Here is a 27,321-nt window from a genome sequence, read left to right on the forward strand (position 1 = left end):
GGAGAAACACGTTGAGACTATTGAAATTCAAAAGGCTGAAAATCATTAATTTTGCTGCTGCAAGATAGTCTGTGGCGTTGCACATTGTGACAACTTCCAAGAGTTGCTTTGTGTGGAACAATAGTTATTTTCTGTGCAAGAGTCAGATCAGTGCAACAAGAGTGCAGAAGAGGGGACAGATTTGCAAAGCATTAACTCTAACACTGCAAATTGATGATGCTGCTTTATGGATTATTAAAAAGTACAGATTTCTAACATTATTCATGGGGAAAGATAGAGAATACAAAAGCAAGATTACTGCAAAATACAGAATGCATGAGCAAATACAGCTGGTGAACATTCATAGCTTTGTTATTACCTTTCTCCTACAAATATCTCACTATTTAAGAAAAGATAGAGGGAGAATAAAAAAAAACTACAAGCCAGGTACCCGAACATCAATTGTAAGGAGTGAGAACAGAAAATGCATAAACACTCAGAAGTAAGGCTGTATCCACAGAAAGATAAGTGTGTCGGATTGGCGACCCTTCAATTTTCTATTCCACAGATGTTGTCTGACTTCTGGTTATGAAGAGCATTTCTGTTTTTATTTCAGATTTCCAGCATTTTTGATTTCCTAAGTGCTTCAAAAAGAGTGAAATGAAAGCTTTTTAAAAGAAAATGTAAGAGCGCATGGCCTAGGGAAATGGGCTGGCATGGATTTAGGGTCAGTTAATGGACAGAAGACACATTGGAAATGAGAGAGTAAGATAAAATGATACATTTTTTAGAATTTGGGAGGTTCTAATAGGGTGCCAAAGAGATGATTGCAAAGATTTTCATGATGGAAACCAGTGCAATAATAGAGCAGCACACAGAATGTTGGAGGACAGAAACCTTGCCTATAATGATGGCTGCCTGACCTACTGAGTTTCTCCAGCATTTTTGTGTTGCTCCAAATTTCCAGCACTTTTTTTGACCAAGAATGCAAAGCCTGCAGAACATCAAGGGAAAAAAAGTCATGTGAAATTAATGGCAAAGACATGAAATATTATATGCATAGAGAGACAAGTGTCTCTGGGCATAAACCACAGAAAGTTAGCATATAAGCAATTGTGAAGTCAAATCTCTGTAGTTATATTTGAGCCTCTGAGAGTGCACTACCTCACTGACCCTCAATAACTGTGTGGAGGACTGTATACCCAAGAGAACAATACTTAGGTTTCCTAACTAGAAATCATAGCTGAACTACAAGATACATTCATTACCAAAGGCAAGGTCTAAGGTGTTCAAATCAGGTGATCCAGGCCCACACAAGAAATCCAGCTTTAACATCTACCAGACTATCAGAGACATCAAGAGGTAGTATTAAACTAAAGTGCCAGATGAACCTCATAGACAAGAGGTTGTGTCAGGGTAGGCATGCCAACATGGAGTATACATGAACGCAGTAACAGTGCATCCCTCCCAAATGAGCTCAATTCATTCTAAGTAGGCCACTGAGCCAGTACCACACAACTTCAACCTTACCTGTGGCCTGTAGGAGAATGGATCCGCCAAAAGCGACGGGCCAAGATATAGTTCCTGGACATGTCCTTTGTACCTGCATAAACTAGCTGGGGACAGTATTCAAGGACATATTCAACCTCTCCCTGATATAGACAGAAGTATTCACCTGTTTCAAGAAGGTCACCTTCACGACAGACTTACTGGGCCTAAACTCAGCTCTTGAACATCTGAACAGCAAGACACCTTCTTTGACTACAGCTCCATTTTCAAAACAATAGTGGCAAATAAGCTTATCACCAAATTCTATGACCTTCGCCTCAATCAATGAGGATTGGAGACAGCACTTCCTTCATTATCATCCTTGGTACCAGTGCCTTGCAACACTGCTCATCCTCCCACTATACTCCCAATAGACCAACAACTGTGTGCTAAACACCACTTCAAGTCCATCTACAAATTCACAAATGACAGTGGTGGCACTGTCATAAGGAGGATCTCTAGCAAAGATAAGTCAGCACATAGAAGGGCGATGGATGGACTAGTGGCTTGGAATCAACTCAATGGCCTCTCTCTCAATGTCAGTAAAACTAATGAGTTGGTCATGGACTTCCAGAAAAGGAATGAAGCTCATTGGAGTGCATCAACTTTACTAGAGATAGCAGACAGTTTTAAATTCCTAGCAGTAAACATCTATAACGTCCTATTCTGGTCCATTCATGTGGTCAATAAAGTTCATCTTCAGAAGCCTGAGGAAATTCAGCATGTCACCTGCAACTTTCAACACCTTCCACAGATCTTTCCTATCAGGATGCATCACTGCTTGGTACAGGAACTGCTTCATCAAACCCACAAGAAACTGTGAACACAGCTCAAACCATTACAGAAATATTTCTTTTGACTCCATCCGTACTTGAAAAACATTTTTTTTTAAACTTCTCCGATGAGAATCAGGGATGAGAATCAGGGATCACAATTGCAAAATAAGGGAGGCAGCAGATGCAGGAAACTGAAGCCAAACACAATCTGCTGGAGGAACTTAATGAGTCAGGTAGTATCAGTTGGAAATATTTATGCTGCATAAAGGACACTGTCTAACCTGCTGAGCTTCTCCAGCATTTTGTGTTTTGACTTCAACCACTATGTCCACAAAGTTTTGTGATTTACTACAAGCTAGAGCTATGAGGACAGGGTGGAAGGAGTCAAAATAAAGGGTTGGAAAATTGCTTTCCCCATTGCTCTTAGGAATTCCCCCACCCATAAGAGAACTGCTGTAGACATTCAAGAGAAATTAATACACATTTGTATATTTAGGGAACCGAGGGATACATGATTAAAGCAGGTTAGTTATGCTGAGGAAAAAGATCAATCAGGATCTTATTTTTCAGGTGCATGAGTTCCAATAACCTATTGTTAGAGTTTTTACTTTTCTCAATAAGTGGATTTAGTTCTTTGAAATAGCAGAAGTTGAAGAATTACAATAGTTTTATCTGCTCACATTTTTCTGGCTGTTTTAATTCCATTTTGCCACTAATGCAGAAGGTTCAAATTATCTTTTAATTATCAAAATGATTGAAGTAATAAAGGAATTATTTCATGACTATCTAATCAGCCTGAAATTAAGGACTCGTTTCCTAATTTCTCACTAGCCTTTCTGATGAAGCATTTGCCTCATCGGAAGTTTCATAGAGGAAAGATGATCATTTTGTTTCAAATAACAATCTATTGCTTTGATTTGCCTCTTTAACTCCTGGAGCTGAAAGTGCACAAGGTGGATCTCCAGATGATGGAGGGAGAATGCACTATGCGCATTCGATCAGACCAGAATGTCCGTGGTTGAACAAACTGTTTATTTTAGTTGAGATTGCAGAAAGACTATGAATGGCACAAAAAAATCCAACTTCCCTTGATCCATTGTTATTCTCCCCCAATCCCACACAGTTCCATTTTCTAACCCTAACCCTTCTCCTAACCCATTTTACAATTATTGCTTCTTTTCATAATTCTTACCACCCTAGTTGAATGTAGTTCTCTCTCACAGTGTGCTCAGATCTTTATTTTATTGCAGGTAAGCTCTCAAACCATGATCTCATCTCTTCATTAAATGTTGTCTCCTTGTGATATTGTAGCAGGCTGAGTGACTGCATGGATAGACAGACTGAATCTCAGCCCATTGGTTGGTACAAGATGGCACGGGCACTCCCCCCCCCCCCCTTCTCAGGAGAAGTCAGCGTTTAACGACACATATTGCCTGGGAGATGTCGCCACTTCCTGTTTGCACATCGCTGGGCAGGCAGTGACTCCACAACACACTGATGTCACTCCATCAGATTAGCGTGCCCCCAGACAGGAAGGGGGTGATCCCCTAAAAGCAGTGCGAGAGATTTAAATAAAGTTAGTTACTGGTTCACCTTCATGTTATGTGGATGTACTTAATTTCAGTCACGCTGATGTTAGCAGATGCTACAATATCTTCAGACGTGAAACAAATTTCCAATACTCCAGTGATCTACAGAGTGTGGTTTGCTACATTTCCGATGTTCTTATTCAAAAATGTCAATTGCTAAGAAAATATAAAATATCTTTCAGATAATTGTCTATTTTGTGTTTTCTGCCCTGTGTTTGCTTTGTTTTTCAATGTGTGTAAGCATCAATATTTTGAGAGGATCTGTTTAAATGGATAGAATATTTCACTTTCATTCTCTATATTGCTTATTGCACTTATACCATGTTGCAAAGTGATCCATTTAATTTAGATAACCTCCTATCTGACATCGAGATGAGAGGAAATTGAGAAACCTAATTTGCACCTTAATTTTCACCAATTGAAATGGGCAAAACACAAGTCTGCAGATACTGTGATTGTAGGTAAAACACACCAAAATGCTGGAAGAACTCAGCTGGTCTTTTCGCATGCATAGAACATAAAGATATATCGCTGACATTTTGGGCCTGAGCTCATCTTCAAGGAATAAGCAAAATTCAAAGATTAGGTTTTGTCATTCTAGCTGATAGCTAGATTTGTAACAAAGCTTCCTGATTACCATTTTAATGTGCAGAATTATAAATTAATTTCACATTATTATTATGCAACTATTTCCTTCAACCAATTTCTCCCAATTCTTGAACTCAATCCCAGGAACATCACCTGCTCCTAATTTTACCACTGGAGAATGTATTTGCTTCTAAGCTTAGTTTTGGAGACTTTTGTTCCAAATCACCATCCCTGCTCCTTTAAAGAACCTTCTTCAAGGAGCTCCAACCCAGAGCTTTGGCCTCCAATTATTAAATACAATTTTTAAAAAAATGCTGTTACCCAGAATTCAAGTAACTGGCAGCATCAAGCAACCAGCAGAAAATTCTAGGAAAGTAAATAGGTAAACATATGCAAGTTTAAAATTGGCACGTTTCACCAATAATTCACAAATTATGCAACACATAATATCAAGCAACTGGAAGATGCACATCCGGCATTTACCTATCCCCATAGGGGCCGGATGCCAGGAGTTTTAATGTAATGGGAAATAATGCCAATGCCATCCCTGCTTTTGATCATAATTCCAGAACTACTCTGCTGAATACCTGATGTTGAATTCCTCACCTGACTAGTTCACCTTCCCAGATGTCCGAAGCAATTTGCTAAGGGTAATCCAGTTTGAAATAAATATCACCAGTGATGTATTTTCTTTTAATCTTTGGAATAGATATGGACATTTCAAGTCAAGTTACCTTTTATTTATCATTCATACCATGCTTGCACGGCAAAGATGAGATGGTGTTTCTCCAGAACCACGGAGCATTTTTACATAAATATAAGTTGGAATACCTGAGTCTTGTTCTCGTGCTTTAATTACAGTAATTCCTTAAAAAGATAGAGATCCTTTGATGGTATCTTCATACAGACCAATTTCGTTGTTAAATGTAGACTATCAAATAATAGCTAAAGTATTGGTGAATAGATTGGCTAAATTTTTACCAAAGTTGATTCATATTGATCAAACAGGTTTTATAAAGAATAGATATGCTTCATATAATATTTTGGGAGTGATTAGTTTGATTAATAGATTTCGACAATCTTTAGATAATCCGATGGTGATATCCTTAGATGCAGAAAAAGCATTTGATAGAGTTGAATGGAATTTTTTGTTTAAAGTTTTGGAGAAATTTAAGTTTGGTCCTTCTTTTATTGGTTGGATTAGGGCTCTATATAGTAAACCGGTAGCTAGAGTATTAACGAATGGTTTGATTTTGGAATCTTTTAAGTTAACTCGATCAACTCATCAAGGTTATCCTTTATCACCAGCTTTGTTTGCATTAGTGATTGAACCTTTGGCACAGATGATAAGACAAAATACACAGATTCAAGGTATGAAAGATTTAGATGAGGAGTATAAAATTAATTTATTTGCTGATGACTTATTGGTGTATTTAACAAATCCAGCTCAGTCACTTTTGGATTTGAAGGAATGTTTAATACAATATGGATGTCTTGCTGGATATAAAGTTAATTGGGAAAAAAGTGAGACATTACCGGTAAGTGAAGGAGATTATTCATTTTATAAGGATATTATTAATTTGAAGTGGACTGATCGAATTAAATATCTGGGTATAATTTTGAATGTTAATTATCAATCTTTATATAAATTAAATTATGCTCCATTAATGAAAAAATGAAAACTGATTTGATTAAATGGAAAGATTTACCTATTAATTTAATGGGAAGGATAAATACAATTAAGATTAATATCTTTCTGCGTATACAATATTTGTTTCAATCGATTCCGTATTTACTTGATAAATTTTTTTTTCAAGATTTAAATAAAATGGTTTGGGAGTTTTTATGGACGGGTACATTTTCGAGAGTAACTTTGAATAAATTAACTTGGAAATATGAGTTAGGGGGATTATGTTTACCACATTTTCATTATTATTATGAGGCAGCCCAACTTAAATTTATTAGTTCATTGATGGATTTGGTACGGCCTCCTAGTTGGGCTAAAATTGAGATGACAAGTATTTCTAAATTTGAAATATATCAATTTTTGTTTAGGTGGAATATGAATTTGTTACAACAATATAATGTGCCTATACTAAAACATTTAATGAAGTTATGGATAAAAAAATTTAAATGATAGGTTCTAGGGGTCAATTATTGGCTTTGACTCCTTTGTATAATAATCAACTTACTTCTTTTTCAATACATAATCAAAGTTTATTGCATTGGAGATTTAAAGGTGTGAAAAAATTGGGAGATTATTTTAAAGAGGGTAAGTTTTTATCTTTTAATCAGATGAGGGAAGATTTTGGTATTGATAAGAATTCTTTATTTCTTTATTATCAAATTCGATCTTTGGTAAAATGTATGTTTGGTAGAGAGATGATTTTACCTAAACTGACTAAATTTGAGACTTTTCTTATGAAGGTACCAGAGAAGGGTTATATTTCATTTATTATCAAATATTACAGGATGGTATGGATAAAAAGAGTTGGGATAGATCTAAAATTAAATGGGAAGTGGATATTGGTTTTATTTTTTATGATAGTGTAACTAGATTGATAAATGCACGTTATGCAATGATTAATTGTAATTTTTTACATCAATTATATTTGACACCTGAAAAATTTTAAAAAAATATGATTTTAATTAATTAGATCTGTGTTTTAGATGTGCTGATATGGTTGGAACTTTTTTTCATGCTGTTTGGTCATGTATACATATACAATCTTTTTGGAAGGAAATTCAATCGTTTTTGGAATATTTGTATGAGATTAAAATAGTTTTAGATCCAACAATATTTATATTGGGTAGTTTGCAACCTTTGAAAGGTTTGGGATTAGATAAGTTTCAGCTTGCTTTTGTATATTTAGCTTTATCCGTAGCGAAAAAATGTATTGCTAGTATGTGGAAAGATACAAATATGATTGATATTAATAGATGGCATAATGAGATGAAATATTGTTTAATAATGGAAAAAATTACATATGTTTCACATGATAATTTTTTTTATTAATAAGTGGCTGTTATACTCTGAATATTTACATTTCAATTTAGATTGATTAGATTTGAATATATATTTAACTTTTTTTTAATATCCTTTCTTTTTTCTTTTTTTATGGCTTACCTTAGGAGAGTTGGCTGAAGGGGGAGGTGGGATTTTTCTTTTTCTTTTTTTCCTTTATATATATATATATATATATATATATATATATATAAAATGTTCATGTTTAATTGCTGTATATGTCATATATCATTTGTTTTTTGAACAAATAAATAAAGTTTAAAAAAATAATAATAAATACAAGTTGGAAAAAAGTTAAACATATTAAAATATTAATACATATACAGTAAAAGTCCTCAGTGCACTTACATTCAGGAGCCTGGTTGTTTGGGGTAAAAAAAAACTGTTGCCCAATCTGGACGTAAGGGCCCGAGTGCTATGGTACCTCCTACCAGATAGCAGAAAGGAGAACAGTTTACATGAGGGATGTGTGGAGTCCTTCACAATGTTTGTTGCCTTTCGGCTGCACAAGTGTTATAGATGTCCTTCATGGTAGGATGACAGCTCCCAACAATATATTCTGCTGACCACTCTCCTCTGCAGGGTCTTGCAGTCTGAGATGGTACAGCTTTCAAACCAGGTGGTGATACAGTTGCTCAGAATGCTCTTAATACATCCTCTGTAGAATGTAGTGAGGATGGAGGGTAGGAGATTAACTTTTCTCAGCCTTCACAGGAAGTAGAGGCACTGCTGGGCCAAGTGCACTCCAAGGTATTTGATACTGTTGACAACCTCAATGGTGATGCCGTCAACGATCAGTAGAACGTATTCCCCCCAGGCCATCCTGGTCGACAACCATCTCTTTTGTTTTATTAATATTCAGATACAGGCTGTTGGCTCTGCACCAGTCCATTAGCAACTGGACCTTATCTCTGTACGCTGACTCCTCATTCTTCATAATAAGGCCCTCCATGGTGGTCAGTGAACTTAATGATGAAGTTTGAGCTGTGTTTAGCTGCACAGTCGTGGGTCAGCAGAGTGAAGAGCAGTGGACTAAGCACACAGCTTTGGGGGACCCTCATGCTCAGTGCTGTTACCGATCCAGACTGCTTGAGGTCTCCCTGACAGGAAGTCAAGAATCCAATTGCAGAGGGAGATGTTTAGACACAGCAGGCTCAACTTCCCTATGATTGTGTTGAATGCCAAACTGAAGTCAATAAATACATACATTACATACAAACACATTTTCAGTTGCAAAGTAAATGGAATTAATATATTTGTGTGATGGCATTTTAAAATAAGGTCCTTTTAATGCATGTGTTTGAGAAACTGGTTTCACTGTCCATTCATTTAATTTTAGTCGATGCCTTCTTTTGCTTCTTGGTGATGCAACTAAAATGTGCTAAAAATATAAATGTTGTTAAAATGAACACATCAATGTAAATTTATGTAAAATATTTAGCACATGTGCAAGCTTGGTAATGCTAATATTAACAAATTGTCCAAATATAAGTATTATATTCTGCCTTTATTCTACATCTTCCTAGATTAAGAAATATTAACTGAAACTTATTAGGAATCAATTTCTTACAAGGCTCAGCATGGGCATTGATTCTGAAATGAAAATTCAACATAGTATCTCATGTACATCTCATTCATAATTTAATCTGACAGGAAATCAGGTGTGACAATGAGAATTGATGTCAAGATGGAAGTGAAGATGGAGGCATTAAATAAGCCCCCCACTTCCAGTTCTTGACTTGCAAATATCATTAGCTTTTATGACAAGTAAATATGCACTCATGTGTACTTCTGCAAGAATAATTTATGTCCATCCAGAGACTAGCAGTGAATGGTTAGGAATTGCTTTATTTTATGCAACATTTTTATCTGTGACATGGTTTTTATTGGATCAAGTACATACATCATACATGCATAGTGCCCTCGGGTAGTTTATAAAGAACCTGTCCTGCACATGACATGCATGTTCAGAGAGGCCATTGGACAAAGCTGCATTAACTGAGCTGCAATCATATCATGAGACATAAACTAGATGTGTGTATTCATTTAATCTCCCTGCAGGGTGACTGTATTAACAATTTGATCCAAAACAATAATCTGAGTACTTTTCTGATTGCAGTTCAATCAGAGTAACTTGTTTTGCTATCCAAAATATGAAATTGATTTTTGCTTAATACCAATTGCTTTAAATTCATTCTTTATCACCAACCACTGAACATTTGTTTCTTCAACAGGACAAATCTAATGCAGACTTTTGTGTCTTTCTGAGAATAGATAATCATCCTCATTCTTCCTTTCCCATCTTTCCAAGGACAATGATAAAATAACTTTCCTACCAGCTTTGTACTTACTTTTCCCAGGTTTCTGTGAACAGTTAATTGTTTGCTTTTCAGTCTGTAATGAAAAAAATGTCAGTCATTGATTGTGTAAGATCTTACTTGCAATATTAAATGTGATTCATTTTAAAATGCTCTCCATGGAAACAAGCACATAACATCTTGAACTTTCACAACTTTAACCTTGTGAAATTAAAGCAAGAGACATTGTTGGTTAATTCTTTCCCATACAAATGGGCAGAAATGATGGAACCAAAATGCAATGGACAGTTGTCCATTCCTCCGATTTTTTCTTATTACAGTTATGGTACTGTAGCATGAATAAAAGCTCTCATGACTGGAGGGAGAACAAATGCTTTTGTTAGCTTATAATTAGGGGTAGGGTCACACAGTAGTCTTCAGAAGGGTTCAGGCGGGAAACCAGGGTTATATGTGAGCAGATGGGGGTGGAGCCGGGAGGCAGGAACAGCCATCAGCACAGCACACTACCAGTGAATCCCAATTCACTGCATTCACCCCTTCCTGTAGAATTTAGAATCTGTGAATGAAAACCGAGAACGTGGGTTCAGAAAAAAATGGTTGAAAAATATAGTTATTTACAAATTTAAGTGATCCGGGGATCTGGAGATCCTGGTAGAGCACCTTAGCCCCAAGGGGCCTTGGACTCCTTGGGTCTGGTCCCCTTGTGAGGAAGGAGGGGTGGGCTGGGTCTCTGACTCAAAGGTGGAGGGGGATGCACTTTCCTCCTGAACAGGATCCCCCAAGGCCCTGACTGGGGGTGGCGAGGATGAGCTCTGTGACTCGCAGGGCACCTGAGGCAACAGACCCTCTGTTCTAACAGGTGCTAGGTCCCTGATGGAGACAGAGTCCTCCCTGCCATCCAGGTACTCTACATAGGCATGCATGGGATTGGCACCCTTTCCCACCAGGGGGGTCGGTCTTGCTTCTCCTTGCATGCTTCCTGAGAAGAACTGGACCAGGAGTGGTGAGCCAGATTGGGAGTGTAGTTCCTGATGTTGACCTTCTTTTGAAATTGAATAGACCAGCCTTGAGTAGCACTTCCAGTATTAAGGGAATAAACTAATAAAACTGTAGTGCAAATAAAAGCTCTCACAACTGGAGGGATAACAAATGCTTTTATTAGCTTATAATTTTGGGTAGGGTCTCACAATAGTTTTCAGAAGTGTTCTGGGTTTAGGAGGGAAACCAGGGTTATATGTGAGCAGATGGGGGTGGAATCGGGAGGTAGGGCCAGCCATCAGCACAACACACTACCAGAGAATCCCAACTCACTGCAGATACCCACATGAAGGAAAATAAAATAAAACTTTTCATTCCAAAGATTTGAAACCCACATTTATGGTACCTTTATATAATATTCAACCACATGATCTACACTATTGATTATTCAAGGAAATATTCAAAAGCAGTTTTTTGCCAACTGTTAAAGAAATAATTACAATTGATTCGGATGAAGCCATCTCATTAGAATCCCATGTGCCTCTTGAACAATAGCCCAATTGTGTTCACTGATTGCAATGATAAGGAGTCACAAGCTTGCTCTGATTAAAGATGATTATTTGTCAATGTTCCAGTGTTTCAGATGAGGACCTGAGGCTCTGTTTAACCTGTAGATGATCCAAGGATCACTTCAACCATAGGCAGGGGTTACATTTCAATCCACATGCTTGACGTTGTACTTCAGCAGGAAGTAACAGCTTCTCTCAGTTGTTCTTTCAGGAGTGTGTAGAAGTGGTGAGTTAACATGATGACTTAAGGGATGAAGGGATGAAATGGGCAGATAAATATAGGGAATAATTGAGTAGGCTAATGTGTAAGAGAAAAATGAAGAGGAAAGTTTGGCAAGAAGTAATGTGACATGAGAGGGTATTAAGGATTCCCAATCAGTGACTGTATTCTGCTCAGAAACTTCAGTCCAAGTGCAGTAAGTAGCCATTGGTGAAGTCACAATACTCAAAAGGAGAGAAGAAAAAATGGAGAGGCAAAACATGTGTGAGAAGGGATAAAAAGAAGCCACAGAGACAGAAATTAATGGGAGTGACCTAAACACCCTTTTCAAGGTGTGAGAAACGAGCTGTTTGTTTTTTTTTAAACCATGGGGAATGGGCTACCTTTCTGTTTTGTACCTGCTTTCTGTTATATGTGTCTGGATTCAGAGTGGAGGCTGTTTCGTACAGTTAAAATGACTGCCATTGATTATTTTTCATTCTATGAGTTCCATTGCACATTTGACACTCATTTCTGCTTTCCTGGCTAGAACAACGAGAAATGAACTACAGTGTGCTTCTGTTTCCCAAATTATTAAAACAAATTTTTTGACCAGCCCTCATGTGATCACCTAAAAATAGGAAATCATAGAGGACTCAGTATTAAAATGTGCTTTAAGTCATGAATAGCCTGAATTTTGCATTGATGTTGACTTCAAGGAAAGTTGTCCATAATGATCTGGTAATCTCTGCTGTAGACTTTCCTTCCTTGAGGTCAGTTTCAAGAAATCCCTGACATCCACTGTTAAGTATACATCAAGTTTACTGAGCAACCAATCATATTGAAGAGTTCTTAGACTGTCAGCCAGGAGATAAAATAAGTACTTCCAACTGGTTTAATTTTTTTTATAGAATGTAAAGTAAAGACAGGAACATAAAGCATAAATCTGATGTTTCCTAAACTTCCCAAAAATTAACACCCTTCATGCATATGTTGGGTTAATTATATTCAAAGTATAATGTATTTTCAAATCATGAGATTGATATATGCAATGTAAGTTCTTGGCTAATATGTTTCAAAGTTTTCCTAATGCTGGAAGTCATTTTACCAGAGAAGAAGAAAACATTCTCTTCTTTGTTGCATTAAAAAAAAATGCCTTGTGACTGTTCTTCTCAAAAATACAATTTAACGTTTTTGGAAAATCAAAGACACCAAACTAAATTCTGGTTGTGATTTGAACTCCTTGATTGTGTTGGATCAGGATGACAATGAAATATAGCAGAAGTAATGCAGACATTAATGTTAGAGCGCTCTACACAGGCACATACAATACTCGTTTGCATCTATGCACTTCTGACCTCAATTACCGTTTGAAAGCTAATGTAAGAGCACTGGTTTTTACCAGTTATTTTTAAAAAAACATGATGGTGTGAACTTGAACTGTTAATTTCAATTTGAGTGGTTTCTTCGACCACTCTGCGACAGTGGTGAAGTGGTGCAAAACACTCAATAGTTAATGAGCAAAGATGACTGGAAAGTGTTCACTTGACAGTCTCAGTATTCACACAGCAATGAGTGAGAATACAAGAAAAAGTCTAATCAAAATTTAAAATTAATTCCTGACCTGAAACATCTGGATCTTTCAACTCTTTATTTTTAGATTTGGATATCAATGGTAAAATCTCATATTTTTGCCCATCTGTAATTCTGCGATTTGCGGGATTGTGTGGTCACATTTGTCATAGTAGAGATGGATGCTGGCCAATAATATAGGCAAAGCAGAGGAGAGATAAATCTGAGTAATTTATTTAGTTGATGATTTTTTTTCTTCAAATACCGAGAGTGTACAGATGGATGCAATGGTTGGTATATGATGGAGAAGTCTATCGGGGTGGGCTCTGATAGACGTGGCTTCCCCACACTGTGTTTGCATAGTCTGGATGGGCACCTAATTTAAATAGCAACTTGACCATGGTCACTGCAGAATGAAAGCCTTGGCTTGAATCCTTCAGAGACTTTGAAAAAAGGCAAAGCTGGCATCAAACATTGTCTTCTGTTAAATCTATAAAACATCTTAACATTTTTAAAATATCTCAAACTTTGAAAGATGCCAAAAAACTATTAAAATGCATAATTGAAATATAAAGGAACTCAACAAAACACATTTAAAATATCTTAATTCAATATATTAAGCAAAAATATCTTTTATTTAATTATTTACTTTCTTTGTAATACATAGAATTTTTATTGAGATAAATGGATTCTGATTTGCAGTTGGATGGAAAAAATGATTTTCCAAAATTAAGCTGTGAATCTCTGTCATAGAGCCATTAATATGTTGGATCTTGAAAAATATATTTGGTAAGATAGAGTTGCAATTTTTAAAACAAAATAATGGGATGTAACATGAGCAATTAATATAATTTTTTTTCAGTCTAATTAAGAGCTATGCTACTTAGGCTAAGACACCAGGAAAATAAAATTCAGTTTAGTTGCCAGGTAGAAAATTAATCTGGTTCTGTCTTTGATTAACTTCTTTCGAATTCAATATGCAGAGCGACTTTAATTAACAGACAATCTTTGGTGCCTTAACTCGGGATGAATTTCTTTGCCATATCTTTCACCTCATTCTTTGAGGAGTTGTCAAAAACTATCTTTGTGCTATATAACAGTAAAAAATCACGGTACCTTGAAATATAATATAAAAGCAAACCATGAGCCTACCTATTGTATAGTATATTATCATGCATTCATTTATGAGATTAGAATAGGTAAAAAGAGATAAGAGTTCGATGTTACTGCAGAAAAAAAAAGATTATGGAATGGCAACAGGATTATTAAATCTATTTTTGTAGTTTTACAAGATTTACAAATCTGTATTTAAAATTATTTTTGATAGTTATTTTCCATAAAATGTACACTGCAGTTTGAGATGCATGAAGCAGTTGGTCTGTCTTCTAAGAAGCTTTTGTTCCAACTGTGCATTTGATCTAAACCCTGATGTTTTGAGAAGTCTGTATAATACATGACACTTCAATTTCCAGCAGGGTTTTTATAGAGCAGGAACTAAGATGCTCCAAGTGTGTGAAGCGGACATCATCAGAAATTATCTGACTTTCATGGTTCATTCCTCTTCTCCAATTATATACCCAGCTGTTCTATTGCCCACAGGGCATGTGACAGCGTGATTCAGAAATGTCTTCACTAGCTCTTGATGACAGTAGCATGATGGCTATTCCCAACAACTGCTGGTGTCGGCTACAGGGAATAAGCCACCCACCAAATTAACATCATCCAACTAATTATCATCTCACTCAAATATAAAAATAATACAGACCAAGATAACAAATTACCACATCCTGATGAGAGGACAAGAACAGCTTTGATGTTCTATGAAATGAAGGTAATTGTCTCAGGAATAGCAATGGGTCCCTGCTCTTAATAAGCCCTGCTTTCACTGAATTAGATCTTCACACCTTTAAAATTCTTCAAACTATCAACTTGATTGCCTGGCCATGTTTTATTAATCATTAAATAAGTCAAGTGCACTGGACCTATGTGGCCCTCTTAGGACCTGGGTGCGATTACTGGGGCAAAGGTGCTGCAAGCACCTTTTAAATTGCAGGAGGATCTACCCAGTAAATTGCCAACCCGACGATTTCAGAAGGATCTCGCCCCTGCAACGACAAGTCACGTACTCACTGGAAGTACTGCCAGATGTTTGGATGCTGGCTGCCCGGTGACGCACACCCGCAAGCACTGACTTCACTGGAAGTCAGCCATTTTCATTTTCAAATTGCCTGTGGACACAACCTTGGTAAGTTTAACTGGTTTTCCTGACTACCTCTGAGGTAGGTCAGGGACCCGGTTGGATTCTGACAGGGTTGACCAGATTGGACCCTTTCTAACTGCCACGTAACTGGGGTGCCTACTCGCTCATCCTGGCTGCCTTGTATGATAGTTCGTGAATAAATTCATTCCTGTAACTCATCTAAATTTTCCCAACATTCCTGATGCCCCTTTGTAGCAAAGTATTGTTTAGTTTATATTTTCTCATTTATAAGTCTGTACAAAGAGGATGCCCCTTCGGAATAGTCCTTTATAATTGTGGAAAACCTTGACATATCTAACAATCACCCTCAGACTGGGGATCAGTCTCTGTGCATTACTTTGGGGAATGGAATTACAGCCTAATTTTGTTCCAAGTGACAAAAGCCCTCATCGCTACAATCCAATATGTGGAATTTGTAAGTATATGTTATGATATAGTGTTTTTATCAGGTGCAGAGCATTTTGGCTGTAAAAACAAACACACTGGAATTCCCATTATCCCTTTATATTCACTTTGGCTTTGGAGTGAAGAAAAATAAAGATAAGACACATGACTATGAACTAAATATCAACTTTGGAGCAAAGAAAGTCAATATAATGGACTCGATGAGGCGAGAGCCCCTCCTTCACATCCTGCAGACATAAGTGACAATGTACAACACTCTTCCAGCTATGGGAGCTCAGTACAAGTATTCAGAACACCAGCCTCACATCACACATCTTTAGAATATCTGAGTGGCAATGTAAATTTCATGTGCATTTCCACTGTGCAGTAAGCAAATGTGCTGCAATTGATTAATGTTAAGCATGAACTGGGGAGATATTGGAAAAAAAAGTTCACAAGGAGCCTCCGTCTAAAAGACAGAACTTTCATTAATTTTAACCAGTGAATTTCTAGCCAAAGGTGAAATGTTATAACCGCTACTTCATTCTGATAATTAATTTGAAGGCTGCCACTTGAACCATGCAACAATGAAATTCTATGGGAAGACTTGCATTGTTTACATTTCAAAGTATTTCAAATGTTTGAATATTTTGCCCCATCAGCATTCTGGTGATGCCAAAATAGCTGATTTTTAGGACCTTTGGATAGTTGTCTTCTTTGTAACCCATGCACACTTGATACATTTTTGAAAGAGATAGGGAAGGATGCTGGAAATGTGGCTCAGTGAAATGGAATGTAACCAGGAGGTCAGGATGGCCATTGCAGACAGGGTAAATGCTCTGCGCTTTTCATCACCATCATCAGGCACACCACATTTCTGTCAGTGAGGTTAGAGGAGGTGCACATGAATCTTTGCCTCGCATGAAAGGGCCGTTTAGGTCACTGGATACTAGTGAGGGAGCAGGTGTAAGAGCAAATGTGACACTTCCTGTAGTTGTGGGGAAATGTTCTGGGAGTAACGGAGAGGTAGGTGTGGAGAGATGAGTGGACAAGGGAACGAGCCCTGCAGAAGGCAGAAAAGGATGGGGAGGGATAGAAGTGTCTGGGGGTGGGGGGTCTATTTGAAGATGGTGGAAATGATGGTCTGAATGTGGAAGCCTGTTGGGTGAAAGGTGAGGACAAGATGAAACCTAGATTTGAGGGATAGAGTTGTCAAAGCATAAATGGGGGAAATAAGGAAATAATTCCAAACTGTATGTAATAATAAAAATAACTACTTATGGTCATAAGATCCTGAAGTATTAACTATTACTCCCTTCTTTGTTTGGCCTGGCCCATTTTATGAATTGTAGGCAAAATGACAGCAGGAATGGCCTCTGTTGACTCTGGTTTTAGTGTGTCCCCCCCCAGCTCATTCCTTCCCTCACCACTCCCTCCAAAGTGTCAGCCTTGTGGAGGCGGAGGTTGGTGTGGAAACTGGTGATGGAGTCAGGGAAGGGACCAGAATAATGTTGGTCAGGACCAGAACCTGTGTCGATAGACGTATCAGAGGCTACAGTATGTTTGCAGTTGGGGTCACCGGCAAAGGCGATGGTGGCTCCAGCACCTTGTTCGATGGGGACAGGGGTTAGCGATGGAGATGTTGGAAGCTCGGGCCTATGGGCAGCAGGAGCTCCATCTGTGGGCAGCTGGATACCCACATCAGAGGCATTGAGAGATCTGGCCTGTGGGTGGCTGAAGATGAGCTGAAACCCACTTCTGGAAGGTCAGTGATGGTGGGCATTTGGGATCTGGGAGGTCAGTGATATTTGTATTTGCAATTTGGTTAACATTCAGTTAAAACAAAATAATGGGATTTTGCAAACACTGCCTCAGATTGCGTACTGTTTCAGAAAAATAATTTAATTTAAATTAGACTCAACCAACCAGATGTTGATGCCATTCTACTTCCGGTCGGCTTGCTGGTTCGTAACTGCAGATTGTTCGTAAATTGGATGTCTTTAACCCAGGGACAGCTTATAATGGGAAACTGTTGGGAAATTCCACACAGACTTAAATAAGAATAGGATCTTGCCAACACTGGAATAGTATTCTTGTACACTAGTGACAGACAGAGAGAAAAAAATTTTTTAAATGTATTTTAATCCATATAACATCTTTTGCTCACGTTGTCAAACAATCATAGCAGTGAAACTGGATTGTGTTTGTTGCATTAGGCAGAAAACATAGATTCTACAAGGAAAAATAAATTTGTCATAGAACTATATAATACACAAACAAAACATGGTGCCAAATTAAACATTTGCTCGCATATATTCCACCATTCTCTGCATGTTTAAGTGATCATGAAAACATGCTTTATTCAGAGTTATTAACTGGAACAGTCAAGAGAGTGATGGAAATGGATTCAATGGTAACTTTCCAAAGAGAATTAGGAAAATTATTTAAAAAGTTAGTGGGATCAAAGAGATAATATGCATATAATTTGGCAAATGGACTCTTTGGTGCTGCATCAATTCCTAAGTGCACTGTCTAATGATCTCCCATAGCTCATGAAAGTCATTGGTTCTGTCCCAGTATCATGCTGAAGTATTTAGTTTTGGCTTAAGTTATAGTGGACTACTACAACTATCCACGGAGTAGGGGCAGACAAAATCCTTGTCCAAGATTCTGATGTGTTGAAAAATAATTATAGATACATTTAAAACAGCATTAGGTTTTGCTGAGATACCCTCCATAGTTCAGACAAAAATTCATCTAAAAGAATAGACAGCTTAGTTTTAGTTTAAACAAAGGTTAACAATCATAGGTGTATTTCACCCAATATTTTTTTTATTGAAGTCTGGATAATTCTAAATTTGACAGGTGGTAGGGAGTAACCTACCTGTGAGATCATGGATATGCCACCTATTTAGCTTCAATAGTTAAATCTGTTGGGTATAAGCCTGCCCTCTGCTGGACATCATGACACCCACGTCATGATGTCACCCTTCCATATATATAACCCTGTGTGTCAGTAGCCAGGTTAGTCTAATAGAAGTAAAGAATGAGAAAGCATCATATCTCCGAGTCTTAATTGTGTGAGTGCCTACACAACAACGGTGATGAGGAATGAAACGAACTCTACACATACTCCATGCACCAACCATGAGAAAGAAAACCACAGAAGAAAGGTAGAAAACAACCACCTAACGACCCAAAAAATTTGCATCAAAAGATCAAGGTGAAAGAGTGCCAAGATGGTGGAGAAAAGTTCGGGAAATTCAACGAAATAGAAGAAAGTTGGGAAAACTACATAGAACGATTTAACTACTACTGTGTAGCCCACAATATTGTATGGTCTAGTAAACCGCAACCGTGCCATCTTCCTCAGTATAATGGGCAGCAAAATATATGACCTCCTTAAGACCTTGCTGTCCCTGGAGGATCCAAGGATGAAGATGTTCAATGAATTTTGCACAGCTCGAAGGAGCCATTTAAGCCCAAAGCTGCCAGTTATAGCAGAAAGGCAATGATTCCATAAAAAGAGACAAGGGCCAGGAGAAACCTGGCATCATTGTGCAAACTGGCGGAGCACTGTCATTTCAAGCAGTATTTAAATCAGACACTGCAAAACAGATTAGTGATGGGGCTGGAAAATCGCCAAGCAAGGCAAAAATTGTTAGCAATGGATGAAGACGCTATATTACAGATTGTATACAGGGCTGCCTGAAGCTCTGAAATGACAGATTTAAAACTTGGATGTGGGTCAACCAGATCTACTGGTCAGGAGGTCTTCCTGCCAACAATGCTTCCATTGTGAGGAATAAAACCACCGACCAGAAAATTGATTCTTCAAAAATTCTAAATGCAGCCATACCAAAACAGAAGGACATATCAAAGCTAAATGTCTGCTTATAAAATGCAGGTGACCTGCAAAAAATCATGGAAGCTAAAGTCAAAACAATTGCAGAGAGAGAGTGAGGCAACCTTGCAACGATGATGACAACAGCCCAACGGCTGACCTTCAAGCTCCTGAAATTTCAGCTCCTGAGATGTTACACATCCGAGGAATAAATGGAGGAAACGCAGCAATCTTTATACAGCTAAAAATAAATGGACAAACCACCCCCCCCCCCCTACCGAAGATGGAGTTAGGCACAGGGGCATAGGTGTCCCTAATCCTATTACATGTAAAGGAACGCTTGCTACCACACCTCCCGGTAAAAACAACAGAAATAACTCTAAGGTCTGTTACAGGAGACAGAATCAAAGTGTTTGGAAAATGTACAGTCCAAGTACAATACAAACAACAGCAACGAAAAACACTCTCTCTACATCGTAGATACCCAAGGACCAACACTCTTTGGAAGAAATTAGCTACAACACATTCCCCAAGACTGGCTGGAAATGGACTCAATACTAATGTAAACCACATGGACACTTCTCAGCTAGAACTTGACAAAATCCTCAACAACCACGCAGTGGTTTTCCAACAAGAATTGGGGAAAATCAAAGGTGTTCAAGCCAAACTGCAATTAAAAGATAATGCAGAACCAAAATTCTTCAAAGCTAGAACAGCCCATTTGCTATGAAAAGGAAAATTGAGGCTGAATTTAAACAGACTAAAACATGAAGGCATATGAGAACCAATACAATACAGTGATTGGGCAGCGCCCATCGTACCCATATGAAAAACAAATGGTGAAATTCACATTTGCGGAAATTACAAAGTCACCATCAAAGTATCTGAACACCCCATGCCCAAGGCAGAAAAATTATTCCAAACACTAAATGGATGGCAAAAATTCACAAAACTACATTTGTCACAAGCATATGAACAGATAGAATTGGACAAAAAAAATCAAGGGAATATGTGACAATCAATCCCCATCTGGGACTATTCACCTGTACACAGGCCTTACGGAATTTCAGCAATACCTGTGAGTTTTCAAGCAACAATGGACAAATTACTACATGGACTCTCAGTTGGGGGTTACCTAGATGATATCATCATCACGGGCTGAAATGACAGTGAACACTTACGAAACCTTGAAAAGATTTTAACCAGACTGCAACAGGCTAATATATAATTATGAAAGGACAAATGTGTCTTCATGCACCACTCTGTCACATACCTTGGGTTTAAAATTGACAACGAGGGGGTGCGAATGAATCCAGCAGGAACAGAAGCCATTTACAAGGTCCCATACCCAACCAACCAATCGGAATTACAGTACTTCCTAGGACTTGTTAATCACTACCGAAAACATATCCTTAATATGTCTATATGAAAACATATCCCTAATATGCCCACTGAACCAATTACTCAAGAAAGATCAAACATGGTATTGGAACACAGAAACTAAAAACACAATTGATCAACTAAAGGAAATACCAATGTCAACAGATAAGGTGTTGATCCACTACGACCCTAGTAAAGAAGTTATACTGGCCGTGGATGCTTCATCGGTGGGACTAGGAGCGGTACTATCACAAATCACAGAAAAAGGTGAGCAACCAGTAGCATATGCTTCACGAACATTAACCACAAGCGAACGCAATTACGCCCAACTAGAAAAAGAAGGATTGGCAATAATGTTTGGTGTAAGAAAAAAATTCCACCAATATATTTACGGAAGAAAATTTACCCTGATCACAGACATCAAGCCACTTGGTTTAATCCTGGGGTCACACAAGGGTATACCAGTATTAGCTGTAGCCAGAATTCAAAGATGGCCCGTGCTACTAGTGGCATATAACTATGATATAAAACATAAACCAGGAACACTCAATAGCCATGCAGATGCCTTATCACGCATGCTGCTACCCAAGACAGAACAACGAGAAGAAATTATTAAGTGGACAGTAGAGGCAGTATCCATCAACCAAGAACAACTTCAACAACTGCCCATTACAGCCCAGATGATTGGAAAGGAAACCCAAAAAGAGGCAACATTAGGCAAGATCCTATACTTCACCCTTAATGGGTGGCCCGAATCTGAAGTCATTCCTGAAGATCTAAAACTTTACCACACACGCCACCATGAACTATCAGTCGAAAAAGAATGTATACTATGGGGTACCCATAAAGTTATTCCAGCCAAATGGCAAACTACCATCTTATCAGAACTGCACCGCAACCATCCAGGAATGGTACAAATGAAGGCTCTGGCCCGGATGCATGTCTGGTGGCCCTCCATATACAGAGACATTGAAACAACAGTAAGAGAATGCAAAGTATGTCAGTCAATGCAGCCAAAAATGCAGCAAGCTGAAGCTAACCCATGGAAATGGCCATCCAAAACCCAGCATGTAGACTTCGCTGGACCATTCATGGGTGAGGCTTTCCTAAAAGATGTGGACACACTTCAAATGGCCAGTAGTTTCACAGCTGAAAAATATCAAAGCAGATCCCATGATTGACTGTCCACAAGCTATCTTTGCCACTTATAGATTGCCTCATGAATTAGTTATGGACAATGGGCCTCGATTTACATCAGAACATTTAAAAAAAATTGTGAGTGACAAGAATATCAGACATACTTTGTCTGCACCAAACATCCAAAAAAGCAATGAAAACCATGAAACTTCTAAATGCCTCCTGGACACACAAAATTGCACATTTCCTATTGGGATACAGAAATGCACTGCATTCTACCACAAAATGCACCCCAGCAGAACTAATGTTTGGCCGCAAACTGCAGACCAAGCTGTCCACAATTCATCCAAATCTGGGTCTCCAATTGCAAAAAAAAAAGCAAACAGCATTGCCACAAACCTCACCTAGAACACTGGAAGTGGGCGAGAGAGTTCTGGAACAAGATTATAGACAATATAAAGACCCATGGGTGGTAGGAGTAATCTTACAAAAATTGAGCACCTGCTTATTCTCTGTTTTAGTTGGAGACAGATTGTAGAAGCGACACATTGACCAATTACAAGTATTGACTGGCATTAAGGTCCATGAACTGGAGGGGGTGGAACCAGACCTACCGTGGCCTGCCCCAACCATCCCACCCCTCAGGCCAAGATGGTTGTGGAGCCAAGCAGTCCAGTGAAGAGTCCAGTAACTGAGACACACAGCCAGGAGGGCAGCGAAGACAGCCAGTCATCACCGACTCGACCACCAACCTGACTATCTACAGGTCCTGAGCAAAGACCGGCACAGCAAACTACGCTGAGGCAGTCCAAAAGAGAAAGAAGACTACCTGAATGCTTTAAAGACTCTGTGCCCTGATTATTATTAAATACTTTCCCTTTTATAATTATAATTACTCATGAGATGTATTCTAATTCTCACTTGTAGTCCTGGGCCCGATATAATCTCATTAGTTCAATTGGGCCCAGTCAGCATTTACTGTGGATGGTGGTGGGGGCGGGGTAGTGTTGGGTATAAGCCTGCCCTCTGCCTGATGTGTCAGTAAGTTTTAATTGTGTGAGTTCATACACAACAAAAGCCATAAAATGTCCGTCAAAACCCAAGATAATTGGTTTAAAATTTGGAACATCAAACAGGAACTAAAAATGAATGTTGGTGATTGAATGCCCTTCATAAACATTTGGAATGACTAATATACAGTATATGAAATTTTTGAAGAACTTTTTTGTTTTCCATTGTAAATTTAGTATCACTGCCCTGTGTCGGTATACTTGTGTAAATATGGTGAAGGTATAGAAGGTCGAATGACGAAACTTGAAATCCCCAGTGATCGTCCAAGTGATTGGTTTATAAATAGCATAACATTGGAGTAACCAACAATTCCTTGTTAAGGGAACTATACCAAAGGTTTGGCGGTGGGGGGTGGTGGGGGGGATTCATCCATTGGAACAAAGGGTATGTTGTGTCATACACAAACCATAGATCAATGCAAAATTTCCATGAAACCCACAGAAATCCCAAAGGTTTAACAGTATTGTATACATTTGTGTCATTGTTCTATTTTTTTTATCCAATCACTCTTGCTCTGGTACCTATCAGAGAAAAACTTGAACTTGGCTTCCTTAATAGATTTTAAAATGAATGTTAACTTTCCATCTTTATCACATTTGAATCAAGTTCTTCTCTGTTTTATCCAATTCTCTTACAGTAAAAAAGTTGCCGTACACTCCACCTTTTCATATATCTATATTTCCTGATTTAGTCTGTAATCATGATATCTTCGATGATGTCTGTCACTGGGAACCAACACAGTGCGTTTTAGCCTTGATGCATTGTTAAATATTATCATGGTATTCTTTCTGCTTTAGTGAATGCTATTCTTCTTTCTACAATAGCCTATTCTGCTCCATGTATGCAATGGATCAACCAGAATACACCAAAAGGTGAGGAAATCAAGGGAGCAGTGCAGAGACTGGCACTGTGGTAAAAGTTAAGTTAGAATCTAGATTGGTCAACCTATGTCACAATGTTCATTATTTTGCGGCAGCATTACAATGCAAAATGCGTATAAATTATTTTTTTTTAAATGGAATAAATAAATTAGAGCAAAAGAAAAGTGAGGTTGTTGTGCGTGTGAAAGCGATTCAATGGTCCCATGGGTGATGAGTCTGAATGCAGTTGTTTGGACAGTCGTATTTATTTACACAAGTAGTGGAGTCGCAACAGGTGTGAAAGTCAGGTGTGAAAGGCACACTCGCCGGATTAAATGATACACTCACAACCACTTGCTTTACAATCAAGTTACAATATACGACACCCGCCACCCCTTAATAGCCCAAGAAGACATGGCTCTTATCTAACTAAACTAGGAACACCAAGCACACAATACTACAGCTCCAAACTGTTTGTCTGCGCATACCTTACAGCAATCTTCCAGGGTTGCCCACATTTTCAAACCTGGAGTGCAGCTTGTGTTCATCCCAAAAGAGAAGGAGGACCACATGTGGTGGGCTTTATAGTGCCATCAGCTGGAGAGTCCTGATCCAGGTATCGATGAAGCGATTGAAGAAGCCCATGACCAGGTATGTGCTGACCTTGTGGGCAAGGCCTGAAGTTGATAGGCAGGTGAAATGACTTCCTATCAGGTTCCAGATAGAAAGGTCATATGCCCCTCCACAATCTCCATACCCACCATATTCCAGATGGAGTAGGTCACATGATCTATACTGCATTCCACCCCCTTGGAAGTCACAACTCTTGCCAATCATTACATATGACAATACACAGTAGGAGTTTTTTGGATAAATTTACCCTGATGTCCCTTGTCCCCTCACTTATTGTGTTCTACTGTGGCCGGTAGTATAGGTCCCATTCTAGCAGTGTTGGGTATTGGGCTTGCACTGCTGACGCCACCCGATCCCACAAGGAAGTGCTGTCGCAGATAACTTCTGGCAGAGTCCACAGGCATTATTAATTGCTGGTCCAATAAGCTACTTTCTGATGGAAAAGATTCATGTCGGGGGCACCCTTATCCCAGAGGCTGAGCAGATACACGGCCAGGAGTTCGCCTGGGCGCTAGCAGTATCTGTCTCCCAGTGTGGTTAGCTCTTTCACTGAATATTCCCATGTCACTGTGGTTTTGCAGCAGCCAGAGGCACATCCACCCGAGGTCCCCACATTCTCTGATGTTTTCCCATTCTGTAGGGTTAGTGGGGTGCCCTCGAGGCAAGACTGAAACCGTGTGGTCATTGGTCTAGCCTGCAGGGGTTTGGTTGTGAAGGGCAGAGGGTGCCTGGGGCAGATTTCAACCTCCTCATTCTATGCATTGTCCATTCACACTTCCCTCTCCCCCAACCATGTGTCAAACCCATCCACTTAATGGACAATGGCCTGGACCTTAATTGGGTCTTCCTGCCAGCCAGAGTGCCAAGCTACGTGAAGCTGTTGCATTTTAAGCAACCTGCAGGCTACCTCTCTCCCTCTCACCTTGAGATCGGTGGCTCGGGCTTGGGCATCCCGTGCTGCCTCCTGCAGTGTACAGCATCATCACTGGAGCACTCTCTAAATCTTTCCTTTCTGTGACCTCACATTGGTTTCTCTGGAAAAACATTAACAGTCAAAAGTCGCCCCTCTGACTCCCCTTAGATTTTTGAGAATCCCAACTTCTCCATGTGGGTTAAGTTGATGGTTTTCAGTGGTCCGCCAGCATGCTTGCCAAGTTCCCAAACTCTGCACTATTATTGATCCACCGGGGAATCCTCTCCTCACTGACTGCACTAGCTCTCCTGCCCCAATTACAACACATCTCCCTGCAGCTGTGTTCAGTCAAAACTCTGAGGACCCTGCTCGCAGCACCAGTTATTTTGCATGTGATGCTATAATGGATCTCAAGGGTAATGAGTCTGAATGCAGCTGATTGAACAGTGGTGTTTTGTTTTACACGTGTAGGGGATTCACAATGGGGGCGAAAAACACACACATATGCACACTCGTTGGTACATGTTTGTCTACAGGCTCCTATACCACCACCTTGATGGTAGCAGTGAGAAAAGAACATTGCCTGAGTGTTGAGAGTCCATGAGGATTGAGGCTGCTTTTTTAAACTCATCCTCTTGTAGACGTCCTTGATAGAGTAAAGATCAATGCCCATAATATGCTGGCCGAGTTCACAACTCTCTGTAGTTTTTTTCTTGTCCTGTGCATTGACACCTTCATACGAGATAGTGATGCAATCAGTCAGATTGCTCTCCACAGTACACTTGAATAAATTTACAATTGTCCTTAGTTATGTACCATATCTCCTCCAGTTTCTCACCGAGAAGAGCCGCTGGGGAGACTTCTTCATGATGGCATTGCCATGGATAGATTTTCAGAGATGTTGACACCCAGGAATTTGGTTCTTAACCCTTTCCACAGCTGCCCCCCTCAATGAGGACTGGTTTGTGTTCCTTTGGTTTTCTCCTCCTGAAGTCCACAATCAGTTCCTTAGTTTTATTAATGTTGAGTGCAAAGTTGTTGTGGTGACACTACTCAACCAGCTGATCTATCTCATTGAATGGCAGAGTATGTGCCAAAGGGTCAAAGGACCTTTTGCTGCCTACATTTAAAAAAAAAATTCTTGTAATTATTGCATTGTGAATGCTTTGGATGTTTGTTTCTTTGGAATGTTTGGAGGAGGTCTGAGCAAAAACCTAGAGAATCAGTAAAGCAAGAAACTGGTTTGCTCTGCAGCATACATAACAGAGTGTGAGCAAATCTGTTTAGTTCAATCAGTGGAACTTGTCTTTGCAAGAATACGTGAAAATCCTAATCTGACTTGAATTAAACAAAAGCAATTCCAACTGCTTTGTGCTGAATTCCTTCCCACTGATTGTGAGGATTTGCAATTTTGGGGCAAGTTAATGGATGAGTATCAACAATGACCCTTTTTTAAGCTTGCATCATTAAAAATAGTATTTAATCATTTTGATGCTTTAAATCTGAAAGGCAAAATGTTGCTCTGGGTGCAATCAACGTAATTTCTTTCCCACGATTCACCTGTTGTGATTCTTTACAGTGGGAAACATTTCTTGGGATCATTGTTCCAGAAAACAAATGCTGGGAACAGAACATCAATGTATTTTTCCACTCTCCATGGACTTACCAGGCAGAATATTTAACTACAGGAATGGCAAC

The 27,321-nt window shown here is 38.9% G+C and overlaps 1 long non-coding RNA gene across 3 annotated transcripts; it reads right to left on the reverse strand.

Moving 5' to 3' along the window:
• Positions 1-3,561: 3,561 nt before the first annotated feature.
• Positions 3,562-25,931, reverse strand: LOC138740064 (uncharacterized). 3 transcript variants are annotated; one of them, XR_011342643.1, is made up of 4 exons: positions 25,633-25,931; positions 17,712-17,814; positions 9,857-9,899; positions 3,562-3,850 (listed from the first exon to the last, which is right to left on the reverse strand). It is a non-coding gene; the product is annotated as an uncharacterized lncRNA (long non-coding RNA). The 3 variants fall into 3 exon arrangements; XR_011342646.1 differs by lacking the exon at positions 25,633-25,931 and adding an exon at positions 23,879-24,087; XR_011342644.1 differs by lacking the exon at positions 3,562-3,850 and adding an exon at positions 8,806-8,886.
• Positions 25,932-27,321: the final 1,390 nt, after the last annotated feature.

This window comes from Narcine bancroftii, chromosome 7 (genome assembly GCF_036971445.1).
Source record: "Narcine bancroftii isolate sNarBan1 chromosome 7, sNarBan1.hap1, whole genome shotgun sequence".
NCBI classification, from domain to species: Eukaryota; Metazoa; Chordata; class Chondrichthyes; order Torpediniformes; family Narcinidae; genus Narcine; species Narcine bancroftii.